Raw genomic sequence first — 14,035 nt, 5'->3', positions numbered from 1 at the left:
GGTGCAATGGTTTCAGCAGGACAGAAACCTAGAATGACCGAGTTAAGAGTGCATTTACAATTTTGATAGCTACTGACAGATAGTTTTCAAGTACTTTATGACTTAAAGTTTCAGATGGCTTGAAAATTCTCTCACTATGAAGCCCAGGCTTTAATCCTGAGAGTGAATTCGGATTAATCAATTGTCATGATCTGACCATGGTTATTCAGAAACTTTGAATAAGTTCATGAGAAGATCATTCTGATCTGAATACAAGTTTCAAGAAACTCAACCGGAAGCTAAAATGTTATGCAATTCTAATATTTTGATATTAGGCTGTACATTAGGTGAGAAAATACTTGTTCTTGAAGAGAAGTTACAGTGTTTTGATTCTGAGTTAAAAAGCTAGAGAAACGGTGAGCCCATGATCATGAGCCTCTCAGGCATGGAGCATGTGCACCAACAAAACCCGGCTTGCAGGACAATGCTGCTTGTTGTCACACATCATCTGCCTGATAAGCAAGACACAGTCACACAGCACTCTGCACTTACACACCCAACCTGTCTGAAGCACATTTGGGATTTTCCACCAGGGACTGCATTTTGGACCCATGAGTTATTCTAGTAGTTGTAAAGCTTCTTTCTTTGAAATTAAGTTTTAATTTTTCAATGACTCAAAATAACTAAAAACAAAGACTAATAAATAAAGTGATTTATTATACAGAATGAGGCATTTTCTTTGGGACAGGAGAGGGACTTTGATAATAGGGGAGGCTGTGCACATGTGTGGGGAGCAAATATGGGAATTCTCATATACCCCCAAATGCACCTCAATTTTGCTGTAAACCTAAAGTGCTCTAAGAAACTAAACATTTTTTAGAAGAACAGTGTTTTGAAGACTGGCCTGAAGAAGTTTTCCAAGAAAGAACTACAAAAGCATTGATCCTGGCAGCACCATGAAGTAAATATGCACCTTGCAAGCCAACCATCTGGACAAGAACACGGTGACTTGGATGGGTCTGTACCAGTACATTTGTTGAAAACCACCTTTACTTTTTGATACGGTTTGACTCTGTGTCCCCATCCAAATCTCATCTTCAATTGCAATCCCCATGTGTCAAGGGAGGGACCTGGTGGTAGGTGATTGAATCATGTGGGCGGTTTTCTTATCATAGTGAGTGAGTTCTCATGAAATCTGATTGTTTAAAGTGTGGTATTTTCCCCTATTCTCTCTCTCCCTCTTTCTCTCCTGCAACCATGTGAAGAAGATCCTTGCTTTCCCTTCACCTTCTGCCATGATTGTAAGTTTCCCAAGGCCTCCCCAACCATATGGAACTGTGAGTCAATTAAACCTCTTTTCTTCTTAAATTACTCATTCTCTCGTAGTTCTTCACAGCAGTGTGAAAACAGACTAATACAGGAAATTGATACTGGGAGCTTGGGGAGCTGCTACAAAAATATTTGAAAATGTGGGTCCTGGCACGGTGGCTCACGCCTGTAATCCCAGCACTTTGGGAGGCTGAGATGGGCGGATCACAAGGTCAGGAGACTGAAACCATCCTGGCTAACATGGTGAAACCCTGTCTCTACTAAAAATACAAAAAATTAGCCGGGTGTGGTGGCGGGCGCCTGTAGTCCCAGCTACTCAGGAGGCTGAGGCAAGAGAATGGTGTGAACCCAGGAGGCGGAGCTTGCAGTGAGCCGAGATCGCGCCACTGCACTCCAGCCTGGGCGACAGAATGTGACTCTGTCTCAAAAAAAAAAAATGTGGAAATCACTTTGAAATTGGGTAACAGAGGTTGGAACAGTTTGGAGGGCTCAGAAGACAGGAAGATGTGGGAAAGTTTGGAAGTTCCTAGAGACTTGTTGAATGGTTTTGACCAAACTGACCACAGCGATGTGAACAATGAAGTCCAGGGAAGTGGTCTCAGATGGAGATGAGGACCTTCTTGGGAACTGGAGCATACGTTACTCTTGCCATGCTTCAGCAAGGAGACTGGCAGCATTTTGCCCCTGCCCTAGAGATCTGTGGAACTTTGAACTTGAGAGAGATGATTTAGGGTATCTGGCTGATATGGTTTGAATGTGTCTCCACCCAAATCTTATCTTGAATTCCCAGGTGTTGTGGGAGAGACCAGTGGAGGGTAATTGAATCATGGGGGCAAGTCTTTCCCATGCTGTTCTCATGATAGTGAATAAGCCTCATGAGATCTGATGGTTTTTAAAGAGGAGTTCTCCTGCACAAGCTCTCTCTCTTTGCCGCTGCCATCCATGTAAGACATAACTTGCTCCTCCTTGCCTTCTGCCATGACTGTGAGGCCTCCCGGCCATGTGGAACTGTAAGTCCATTAAACCTGTTTCTTTTGTAAATTGCCCAGTCTCAGGTCTGTCTTTATCAGCAGCATGAAAATGGACTAATACACTGGCAGAAGAAACTTCTAAGCAGCAAAGCCCTCAAGATGTGACCTGGCTTTTTCTGAAAGCATACAGTCATATGTGTTCACAAAGAGATGATCTGAAATTGGAACTTATGTTTAAAAGGGAAGAAGAGGATAAAATTTGTAGCCTGACCCTGTGGTGAAAAAGAAAAACCCATTTTCTGGGGAGAAATTCAAGCCACCAGCTGCAGAAATTTGCATAAGTAAAGGGAAGCCAAATGTTAATAGCCAAGACAATGGGGAAAATGTGTCTAGGGCATTTCAAAAATTTTCAAGGCAGTCCCTCCTATCACAGGCCCAGAGGCCTAGGAGGTAAAATTGGTTTCATGGGCCAGGTCCAGGGCTCTACTGCTGATCTGTGCAGCCTCAGGATTTGGTGCCCTGTGTCCCAACCCCTCCAGTTGTAACCATGGCTAAAAGGGGTCAAGGTACAGCTTGGGCCATTGCTTTGGACGGGGAAAGTCCCAAGCCTTAGCAGCTTCCACATGATATTGGGCCTGCAGGTGCACAGAAGACAAGAGTTGAGGTTTGGGAGCCTCCGCCTAGATTTCAGAGGATGTATGGAAACACCTGGATTTCCAGGCAGAATTCTGCTGCAGGGGTGGAGCCCTCGTGGAGAACCTCTACTACATTAGAGCAGAGGGGAAACATGGGGTTAGAGCCCCCACACAGAGTTGCCACTGTGGCACTGCCTAGTGGAGCTGTGAGAAGAGAGCCACCATCCTCCAGACCCCAGAACAGTAGATCAACCAACAGCTTGCACTGTGCACCTGAAAAAGCTACAGATGCTCAACACTACCTCATGAAAGCAGCTGCGGGGGTTGTACCCTACAGAGCCACAGAGATGGAGCTGCCCAAGGTCTTGGGAGCCTACCCCTTGCATCAGCATGCCTTGGACGTGAGACACGGAGTCAAAGGAGATCATTTCAGAGCTTTAAGATTTAATGACTGCTCCACTGGGTTTTGGACTTGGATGGGGCCCGCAGCCCCTTTGTTTCAGTCAATTTCTCACTTTTGGAATGGAAGCATTTATCCAATGTCTGTACCCTCATTGTATCTTAGAAGTAACTAACTTGTTTTTGATTTTACAGGCTAATAGGCAGAAGGGACTTGCCTTGTCTCACATGAGACTTTGGACTTGAAGTTTTGAGTTAATGCTGGAATGAGTGAAGGCTCTGAGGGACTGTTGGGAAAGCATGATTGGTTTTGCAATGTGAGAAAGACATGAAATTTGGAAGGCGCCAGGGGTGAAATGATATGGTTTGGCTCTGTGTCCCCACGCAAATTTCATCTTGAATTGTAATCCCCGGCCAGACGCAGTGGCTCACACCTGTAATCTTAGCACTTTGGGAGGCCAAGGCAGGTAGATTGCCTGAGCTGAGGAGTTCGAGACCAGCCTGGGGAACATGGTGAAACCCCATCTCTACTAAAAATACAAAAAATTAGCCAGGCGTGGCAGCATGTGCCTGTAATCCCAGCTACTCGGGAGGCTGAGACAGGAGAATCACTTGAACCCGGGAGATGGAAGTTGCAGTGAGCTGAGATCATGCCACTGCACTCCATCCTGGGCAACAAGAGCAAGATTCTGTCTCAAAAAAAATAGAATTGTAATCCCTGTATGTCAAGGGAGGGACCTGGTTGGAGGCAATTGCATCACGGGGGCAGTTTCCCCATGCCATTCTCATGATAGTAAGTGAATTCTCATGAGATCTGATGGTTTAAAAGTGTGGCACTTTCCCCTTCATCCTCTCTCTCTCCTGCCACCATGTGAAGAAGGTCCTCACTTCCCCTTTGCCTTCCACTATGATTGTAAATTTCTTGTGGCCTCCTCAGCCATGTGGAACTGTGAATCAATTAAACCTTTTTTCTTCATAAATTACCCAGTCTCAGGTAGTTCTTCATAGCAGTATAAAAATGGACTAACACACTTTGTTCCTTTTTTTATATTGAATGTGGTCAGTAGACTCCTAAGTAATGGGCATTAAAAAATGTGTAAATGAGAAATTTCTGCTTCCAGTAATGACTGAATGGGTAATTTGGACCAGACTCTCTGTGGAGCACAACTAGAAAAGCTGGCAAAACACACAAACATCTGCTCTGTGGTACGGGTGTGTAAAATGGTCAGGCCAATGAGTAGGCCTAGGGAGGGGAATCTGGTGCTCAGGAAGTTAAAAAAACATAAAATAAACACAGAGAAGCTAGATGGAAGAACATAATAAAGACAATAATAGAAATTAATAAAATATTAACACACAGTGAAGAGAATCAAGAAAACTAAACTTGGTTCTTGCAGAAGTCTAGCAAAATAAATAATCCTCTGGCAAAAGTGACCGAGAAACAAGTGGCAGGGAATTGGGGGTGGGGGGGAGTGCAAAAAAATATTCAACATCAAGAATGAAAAGGGAGCATTTCTACAAAGCCTGTAGAATTAAACATGGCAACAAGAGGATGTCGTGCATAATTTTATAATTATTTGAAAATTAAATGAAGTAGACAAGTTCCCATAAAGGTACAACCTACTGTTGGTAGAACTTAACCCTTTACCATTTGCCTGAGAATACTCACTGGCTATGCTTGTGGCTGCAGCATTTACCCCGAGATAACTCTCCACAAAATATCTCACTTTTATTATTATCTTTGCATATCTCGAATGTATCAACTTTGGAAACAAAATCATTCTATTTATAGCATTCTGCTTTTAGTAGTGGTATTTTCCATTTACAAAATACAATAATTCTCAGTTGCTGAAAATGTCAAATCCTAGAAAATGTAGAATTCCTACACATGATGTTAACATGGTTCTCAAACAGTTGTTGCTGAAGATTCATTTGATAAATCCAATTTTTCTAAAATAGATGATTCTGATGATTCAGATGATTCTGATGTTAGTTCTGTTTCAAAATAACTCCAAGAACAGTTTTTATATTTTATTTTCACATTGAAAATCATTTAGATTTGCTCCAGCCTCAAAGAGACTGTTTATGTAAAAGCAAATGAGCGCTGGCAGTGAGCTGGACTTTATTTTTCTAAATGGAAAAGGGGTTAACTTACTTATGACTTCTACCAAAGATTTAAGGAAGAAGCTAAAGCCAGTGCTAGGAAAAGAGGGGCCTGATCTCAGCTCATCTTATGGAGCCACAACAGCTTTTTTACTCAGTTCTTACCATAAACTAAATGTTTGTGTCCACCCAAAATTCATATGTTAAACCTAATCACCAATGTTATAGATAATGTTCAGAGGTAGAGCTTTTGGGAGGTCCTGAGCTCATGGGGCAGATTCCTTGTGAATGGGATGAATGTCCTTATAAAAGAGACCCCAGAGAGCTCCCTCGCCCCTTCCACCATGTGAGCACACAGCAGGAAGGCTCCATCTATGAACCAAGAAGCCCTCACCAGACACCGACTCTGCCAAAATAATTAAACCTCAGTCTGGGACTTCCCAGCCTCCAGAACTGTGAGAAATAAGTTTCTGTTGTAAAAAGACACCCAGTCCATGGTATTTTGTTATAGCATCTGGAAGACATTTAGACCTATACACAGTATTAACCAATTTAACTCAGCAGTAAATAAAAAGTTTAACACATTGTGATCAACCGTTGCTTATAGCAGGAATGCAAGGTTGTTTTACTATCCGGCAATCCGGCTGGGCACAGTGGCTCATGCCTGTAATCCCAAAACTTTGGGAGGCCAAAGTAGGAGCATCGCTTGAGGTCAGGAGTTCAAGACCAGCCTGGGCAACATAGCAAGACCTCATCTCTACAAAATGTTTTTGAAGTTAGCCAGGTTCAGACCCGGTGCAGTGGCTCAGGCCTGTAATCCCAGTGTTTTGAAAGGTCGAGGTGCAAAGATCACCTGAGGTCAGGAGTTCAAGACCAGCCTGACCAACATGGTGAAACCCCATCTCTACTAAAAATATAAAAATTAGCCAGGCATAATGGCAGGCACCTGTAATCCCAGCTACTCAGGAGCCTGAGGCAGGAGAATCACTTGAGTGTGGGAGGCGGAGTTTGCAGTGAGCTGAGATCGTGCCATTGCACTTCAGCCTGGGCAACAAAAGCAAAACTTCATTTAAAAAAATAATATTAATAATAATAACGATAAAATAAAATTAGCCAGATTCAGTGGCATGTACCTGTAGTCCTAGCTACTCAGGAGGCTGAGGTGGGAGGATTGCTTGAGCCCACGAGTTCAAGGCTGCAGTGAGCCAGGGAGCTATGACTGCACCATTGCACTACAGCCTGGGTGACGGAGTGAGACACTGTCTCCAAAAATAAAAAGACAATCAATATAATTGCGTACATTAACAGAATAAAGGAGAAATATCATATGATTAGCTTAATAGATGTAGATATAAATAGATGCCTTTATTAAAAGTCAACATTTATTAATGATTTCTAGAAAATCTCATAGTAAACTTAAAATGGAAAGAAACTTTTATAACATGACAAAAAGTATTTACAGAAAAAAAGTCTACCACAAATGTACTCAATTATGAAATGCTGAGAGCTTTCCCTTGGAGACTGCGAGAAGATAAGAATGCCTTCTCTCTCTTTCTCTTTTCAGCCTTGTTCTGAATGTCCTGCCGGTGCAGAAAGGCGTGAAAAAGATGCTAAATGTATCAGTATCGAAAAGGAAGAAATAAAACTGCCATTTTCTCAGGAAATATAATTGTGTGTGTAGACCATCCAAAATAATCTATGAATAAATTATCAGAACCAGTAAATTGGTTTATTAGACATAAGACCAACAGGCAAAAATCAACTGTATTTCAGTATATCAATAATAAACAGTAAGAAAATCAGTTTTAGAAGAGCTAAAAGAAGTTAAAATAGTATTGAAAGAACATCGAAAAGTTAGGAATAAATCTGATTGACACACAGTATCTCTAGACAGAAAACCATAAACTACAAGTGTGACAAATTGAAGAAAACCTCATAAAATGGAGAGTTTAACAAGAGGAAGCCTCGTTTTTGTAAAGCTATCAACACTCCCTAAAGTATTCTACAGGTCACTGAAATCCCACCACAATTCAAACAGATCTGTTTGTGAAATGTGACAAGGTGTTTCAGAAAGCTTATGTGACTCACAGATCTTGGTTTTTGAACACCATTCTTCACTCTCAGGAACCTGGACTCTGTGGGAAAGGGGCTGACTTCAGGCCAGGCATGGAAAGAGAACAAAGTGGGCCTGACACACCCTGGACAAAAACAACAATGAAGCAGGTCCAGAGGACATGGCACTAGTGTGTGGGACTCTTCTGCCTCATCTAGGACAATGTCCCCTAAGTTCACACTGATCAAAGTAACTAAACCAATAAGGGAGGCCAAAGAACTCTTCCTTATCACAGAAAACTGTTTCCTAGGGCTGCTGTAAAAAAGACCACAAACCCAGTGGCTTCAACAACAAAAATGTATTGTCTCACAGCTCTGGAGGCTGGAAGTCCCATATCAAGGTGTCCATAGGGTTGACTCCTTCTGAGGCTGGGGGATCATCTGTTCAAGCCTTTCTCCTTGGCTTGTAGATGGCTGCTTTCTCCTGGGTCTTCCTATCATCCTCCTTGTGTGTGTCTCTCCACCTAAATCTTCCCTTATTATAAAGATACCTGTCTTGTTGGATTGGGGCCCACCCTAATAACTTTATTTTATCTTGATCACCTCTGTAAAGACCAAACTCCAAATAAGGTCACATGTTGAGGTGTTGAGAGTTATGAACTTGGGTGCTAGGGGTTATGAACACACAATTCAACCCATAACACCAACGAATAAATGTAGGAACAATGGGGTTAGAAAAATCATCATTTGAAAACCACAATGTTAACAATCAACTCGGATTAGACTCATCAACAAATGCTAAAACTAATGGATTAAAAAATGATGTGTAACAGGATATTTACGTAGTATCAAAGTATCTCCCTCTCAGAATAAATACTAATTACAAAAGCAAAAAAATATTACCTGTACAGAAAAGAGGACTGTCAGACATCTCCTTAACTGTGTGGCGCTGGGAAGCATGTGTTCCTGACGTTGCTCTGAAAAGGGCATCATCTCACTTCTGTGGTTCTCCTGTCAGAAATTCACAACCTCAGTTTAATCAGGAAAAAACATGAGACAACCCCTAAGTGAGGAAATGCTACAAAATCGTGGTCAAAATGTCAAGGTCTCAAAAGAGAAAGCCAGACTAAAGAATCCCCCAGATTAAAGAAAACTGAAGAGACCTAGGAAATAAGTACAACATGTGACCCTGGACTGGATCCTGGAGCAGAATGCTTTTGCATAAAATGATGTTATTGGAACAATTGATTGGTAAAACAATAAATAAAGTCTGAGGAATAGAAAACAGTATTGTATGTGTATTATTTTTACATTATTTTTCTGATTTTGATAAATGTGCCTGTAGTTACTAACAGGATGTCTTTATTCGTAGTGATACTTACTGAAATCTTTAGGGATAAAGGAACATCATGACTGTGACTTACCCTGAAATTGTCAGAAAAATAATGTGTATATTACACACATATGGAAGGAGAGAGACCATAAAGCAAGTATCAGCAATTGGTGAATCTAGGTGAAATATCTACAGAAATTCTTTGTACTATTCTTGCAAATTTTCTGTATGATTCAAATTATTTCAAAGTAAAAACTTACCAAAATTTTTTTAAGTAAGTTATACAAAAATGCAAAGGCCTGGAAGAGCCTTGCAGGATCCAGGCAGGAGCTTGCTCTGCTGGGCAGTCACCCTGCTCAGAGCTGAAGGTCAGAGATGCCGTGGTGGAGGTGGAAGACCATCTCAGCATGTCCTAGCTGTTATAACACAACACCACAAACTGGTTGGCTTCTAACAACAGAAATGTATTTCTCGCAGTTCTGAGGACTGGGAACTGGAAGATCAAGGTGCTAGCAGATTTGGTGTTAGTGAAGCCTGGTTCCTGGTTCAGGGAAGCCATCTGTTTGCTGTGACCTCACATGGCAAAAGGGATGTGGGAGCTCTCTGGGGCCTCATTTACAAGGGCACTAATCCCATTCCTGAAGATCTGCCCCCATGAACTTCTCCCTCCCAAAGGCCCCAGCTCCTAATTCTATCACATTGAGAATTAGATTTCAGCATATGAAATTTGGGAGGACACAAACGTTCAGACCATAGTGCAGACAAATAAAACACTGAAACAGAACAGACTCCAGAAACACACTGCCTGGATGGCCTCCTGGGTTGTGACAAAGGTGGCCCCGCAGAGTGCAGGGAAAGGCAGGATTTCTAATACATGTGATGGGACAATTAAGTATTTATATGAGGTGAAAGAAAAGAGAAAGAGAGAAGAAAGGAGAGAAAGAAAGAGAGAAGGAAGGAAGGTGGAAAAGAAGAGGGAGAAAGAAAGATTTAACCTCCACTTACCACCATACACAAAAATCAATACCAGCTTACCAAAATGTGAAAAGTGAAACAGTAATGTTTTGGTAAGAAAACATAGCAAAATACCTTCATGACCTCAGAGTGGGGAAAGACACTTTAAGCAACACAAAAAACTCTGCCATAAATGAAAAAGTGCAGTTTTGGATGACATTTTAATGAAGAACTCTGTCCATTATAAGAAACCTTAAATGAGCAAAAATCCAAGCCATAGAGTGGGAGAAGATATTTAACTGATAAAGAGATTGTATATCAATGATATGAAGAACTCCCACAGATAAGAAAATAACAGACAACCCCATAGAAAACCAGCAAAGACCTTCACAGGTGCTTTGCCAAAGAGAGCATTAAAGTTGCCAATAGCATATAAAAAAATTCTCACCCTCATTAAGATGAAAATGATTACTTTGAGATTCTACAACACACAGAGAATGGATAACATTAAAAAGAATGATGGTAATACATTGCTGTGGTCCAAATGTGTATTTCCCACCAAGTTCATATGTTGAAATCCTAACCACCAGTTTGATGGCATCTGGAGGTCGGGCCTTTGGAAGGTGGCTAGGTCATGAGGGTGGAGTCCTCATGAGTGAGATTAGCGTCCTTATATGAGGGTTGAGCGCCGGGCACAGTGGCTCACGCCAGCAATCCCAGCATTTTGGAAGGCCAAGGCGGATGGATTGCCTGAGCTCAGGAGTTCGAGGCCAGCCTGGGCAACATGGTGAAACCCTGTCTCTACTAAAAATACAAAAATCATCCAGGTATGGTGCCACATGCCTATAATCCCAGCTACTCAGGAGGCTGAGGCAGGAGGATCACTTGAACCTAAGAGGCAGAGGTTGCACTGAGCAAAGATCATGCCACTGCACTCCAGCTTGGGCAACAGAGCGAGACCCTATCTCAAACAAAAAAAAAAAGCGGGGGGGCTTGAGGGAGCCTGTTTGGTCCTTTCTCCCTCATGCCATGTGAGGACACAGCAGTGAGGCACCATCTATGGAGCAGAGAGCAGCCCTCACCAAATGGCCTGCTGGTGCCCTGATTTTAGACTTCCCAACCTCCAGAACTGTGAGCAATGTTTCCATGGTTATAAATTACCCAGTCTAAGATCCTTTGTGATAGTAGCTTGAATGAACTATGACACACCTGTGGTGAGGTTGTAGGAAAACAGAAGCTTTCAGACACTGCTGGTGGCCTGTAAATTGGACTACCACCTTGGAAACTATTTGACTCTACCTACAGAGGTTAAAGATACACACACCCACTTTCACAGCAATTTCCCTGCTAGGTAAATGCACAGCCAAGATTCATGAACATGTGTACCAGAGAAGAGCACTTCACCTCTATTGTGTTATTTCCAAGAGCCCAGAACCCCACTTCAATTGTGAGAAAATAGACAAACCCAGATTGAGGGACATCCTACAAAATACTGACCTGTTCTCCTCAAAACTGTCAAGGTCACTAAAAAGCAAAAAACATCTAGAAAACTGTCACAGACCAGAGGAGGCCAGGGAGACAGGGCGACTATACATGAGGTTTCTGAATGGGATTGTGACACAGATAAAGGACATTTGTGAGAAGCTGACAAAACCCACATAATGTGCAGAGTGCATGGTCCATAGCAAGGTGCCATCACTGGTTTCTCGATGCACAATGACAACATAAGATGTTGCCAACAGGGGAAATGGGGTGTGGGCTCTCTATGTGGGAGCGCTCTGTACTATCTTTGCATCCTCTTTGTAAATCTAAATTCATTCAAAACTTAAAAATTTATTTTAAAAACAGGTTAGTGAGCATCCACCTGTGTATAATTGGCTGTTCTCTTTGGGTCTAACTTAAGGAGATATTTTCTTATCTCTCTCCACCTCCAGCAATGTTGTGGATTATCTATTCAATGAAATTTCATGGAAAAGTATTCCTCATCTCACATTGGGATCCATCCTAAAAGGATGAATCTATATAGAAGGGATTTCCTACAGGCTTACATTGAGATGCCATTTCTGTTTCTCTCACCCTGGTGAACCTTTGTAACTTGAAGGAAAGGGGCAGAAACATTTATGGTGAGACTAGTGGAGCATGTGGGGATTAGAGAAAGAGTTTTCCAAATGGAAAAGGTCCAAGAATTCTGATCAGTAAGAAAAAAAGTAGAATTAAGGACATGGACTATAAAGAAAGCTATAGCAACCAGAAGGTTTAAGCCATCTAAATAATTATAATTATTTCCCAGAGCAAAAATGTAATAGACAGGCCCATCTGTCTGAATCAACTTTTACAAAACCCAGGGAAGGATTTCCGGTCTGTTTTTTCTGTATGGAATCTCATCCACAGATGCTCAAATAATTGCAGCTCCCAATATTGTAATCCTGCAGGGGCCCATTTGGGAAGTCCCTTCCAGTCACGGAAACAACAAATCAGGCTTTATACTGAATCCGATTTCCTTTAATGTGTGGTCATTTCCCAAAGGGATCAATCAGGCTCAGAAATGGCCACAGCTGACTGGGCCATGCTGAAGTCTGACCGGTCATCAGCACAAGAAATGCTCCGTGTGCCCAATCCCCGACCTTGAGTCCCAATCCTCCTGTCTTGTCCAGCAGTCCCTGTTGGCGGTTTAATGATCAAATCTGACAGATACTGCACCTGAGCATGCTGGGCAAAGGCGCCATCCCCAGATCACTTCAGAATGAGGAAACTGAGCTCAATTTTCAGTTCGGGGCCAGACAGAGCAAAGCATAGCCAAGAGGGGCAGAATTCTCTTTCCACTGTTACTTGGACTTTTTCACCCAAAAAGGAAGATCTGGCTAATTAATTTGCATCACGTGCCCTTGCAGGGGTGTAGAGGTGAAGGATTTTCCTTGACTTCTGTTGCCATTGAGATACCTTTCATTAAGTGCTGCTTACAGATTCACAAATCTTTTACAGTCACATGACAGTGGATGAGGAGCCTTCTGTGGCTGATGTGACATCTGTACATTCCCCGAGAGGGCAGCTGCAAACTTGAAACTGGACTTGCTCCAGTGGTTCCCAACTGTGTGCTAAGGAACACTGATGGGACCGCGGACTCCCAGGAGTGCCACAGGACACTTTCTGCTTTCAGAACACACAATCACATTCCCAGAAACTAGTAGACGATGCCATATCTTTGTGGAGCTGGGTTTTCTTCAGCTGCTACAAAAAAAGCGAGACTCAAACAAAAGTCAAGGTGGACCAGGAAATGAGGGTGACTGTGTCCAGCGATGACAGAGATGGGGGAATTGTGTGTGACCAGCAGGTGTGCTTACTCATGAGCAAGTGGCCCTGGCTATTTAAGGATGAAATGAAATATTTTCTTTTATTTTGATTTACGTGTGTTATTTTTGTAAATTATACCTGGTTGTGAGGACATGGATATTTATTAAATTGTCTGAGCATTACTACTTAGTAAACAAAACTGTTAGGTTTTACTTTTATCCAAGGGGTGCCACAAAAACAACTGCCATGCCCTAAAAGGGTGCCCTGACTTAAGTAACCTCGGGAACCTCTGGAGCAGGCAATGTTGTCCTCAAACAAAGGCGGTGAAACGACTTGCTTATTTCGTTTTGAAATTCTTCCTATTATTTTCTACAAGTTGAATGGCTCATTGAGCTTTAGCCATCTGTATCAAAACCTCAAAAACATACTTTAAAATGTTATTAAAGAAAAACATCTTTTTAAAATGGAAAACATTCCCCGTGACTAAAGAACGATATTCAGTATCAGATTTGCAATTTCAATTTCCCAGTCCTCTATTAACTGATGGTTGCCTTGGCTGGCCACTGAACCAGAAGTTCCTTTTGCCATAGATCAGCACATCCTTCCTTGTCACATTAACACTGCCTTAGACGTCAGGGGCAGCAGGAAACTCCCCTGTAAGGGCAAGGTTATAAATGAAAAGCAGGCACACACACACACACACACAAAAGCAGCCTAGTGGCTGGGCACGGTGACTCACTCCTGTAATCCCAGCACTTTGGGAGGTCAAGGTGGGTGGATCACTTAAGGCCAGGAGTTCAAGACCAGCCTGGGCAACACGGCAAAACCCATGTCTACCAAAAATACAAAAATTAGCCAGGCATGGTATTGTGCACCTGTAGTCCCAGCTGCTCAGTAGGCTGAGGTGGGAGGATCGCTTGGGACCAGGAGTTTGAGGCTGCAATGAGCCGAGATTGTGCCACTGCACTCCAGCCTGGGCAACAAAGATA

At 42.4% G+C, this 14,035-nt stretch overlaps 1 long non-coding RNA gene across 1 annotated transcript; it reads right to left on the bottom strand.

The window, feature by feature from the left end:
• Positions 1–6,777: 6,777 nt before the first annotated feature.
• LOC129049600 (uncharacterized) lies at positions 6,778–10,838 on the bottom strand. The gene is made up of 3 exons (XR_008512826.2): positions 9,062–10,838; positions 8,372–8,479; positions 6,778–6,996 (listed from the first exon to the last, which is right to left on the bottom strand). It is a non-coding gene; the product is annotated as an uncharacterized LOC129049600 (long non-coding RNA).
• Between the last annotated feature and the right edge of the window lie 3,197 nt (positions 10,839–14,035).

This window comes from Pongo abelii, chromosome 14 (assembly GCF_028885655.2).
Source record: "Pongo abelii isolate AG06213 chromosome 14, NHGRI_mPonAbe1-v2.0_pri, whole genome shotgun sequence".
Taxonomy (NCBI): Eukaryota; Metazoa; Chordata; class Mammalia; order Primates; family Hominidae; genus Pongo; species Pongo abelii.
The sequence above is the reverse complement of the archived record's forward strand: the minus strand, read 5'-3'. Positions and strand labels throughout refer to the sequence as shown.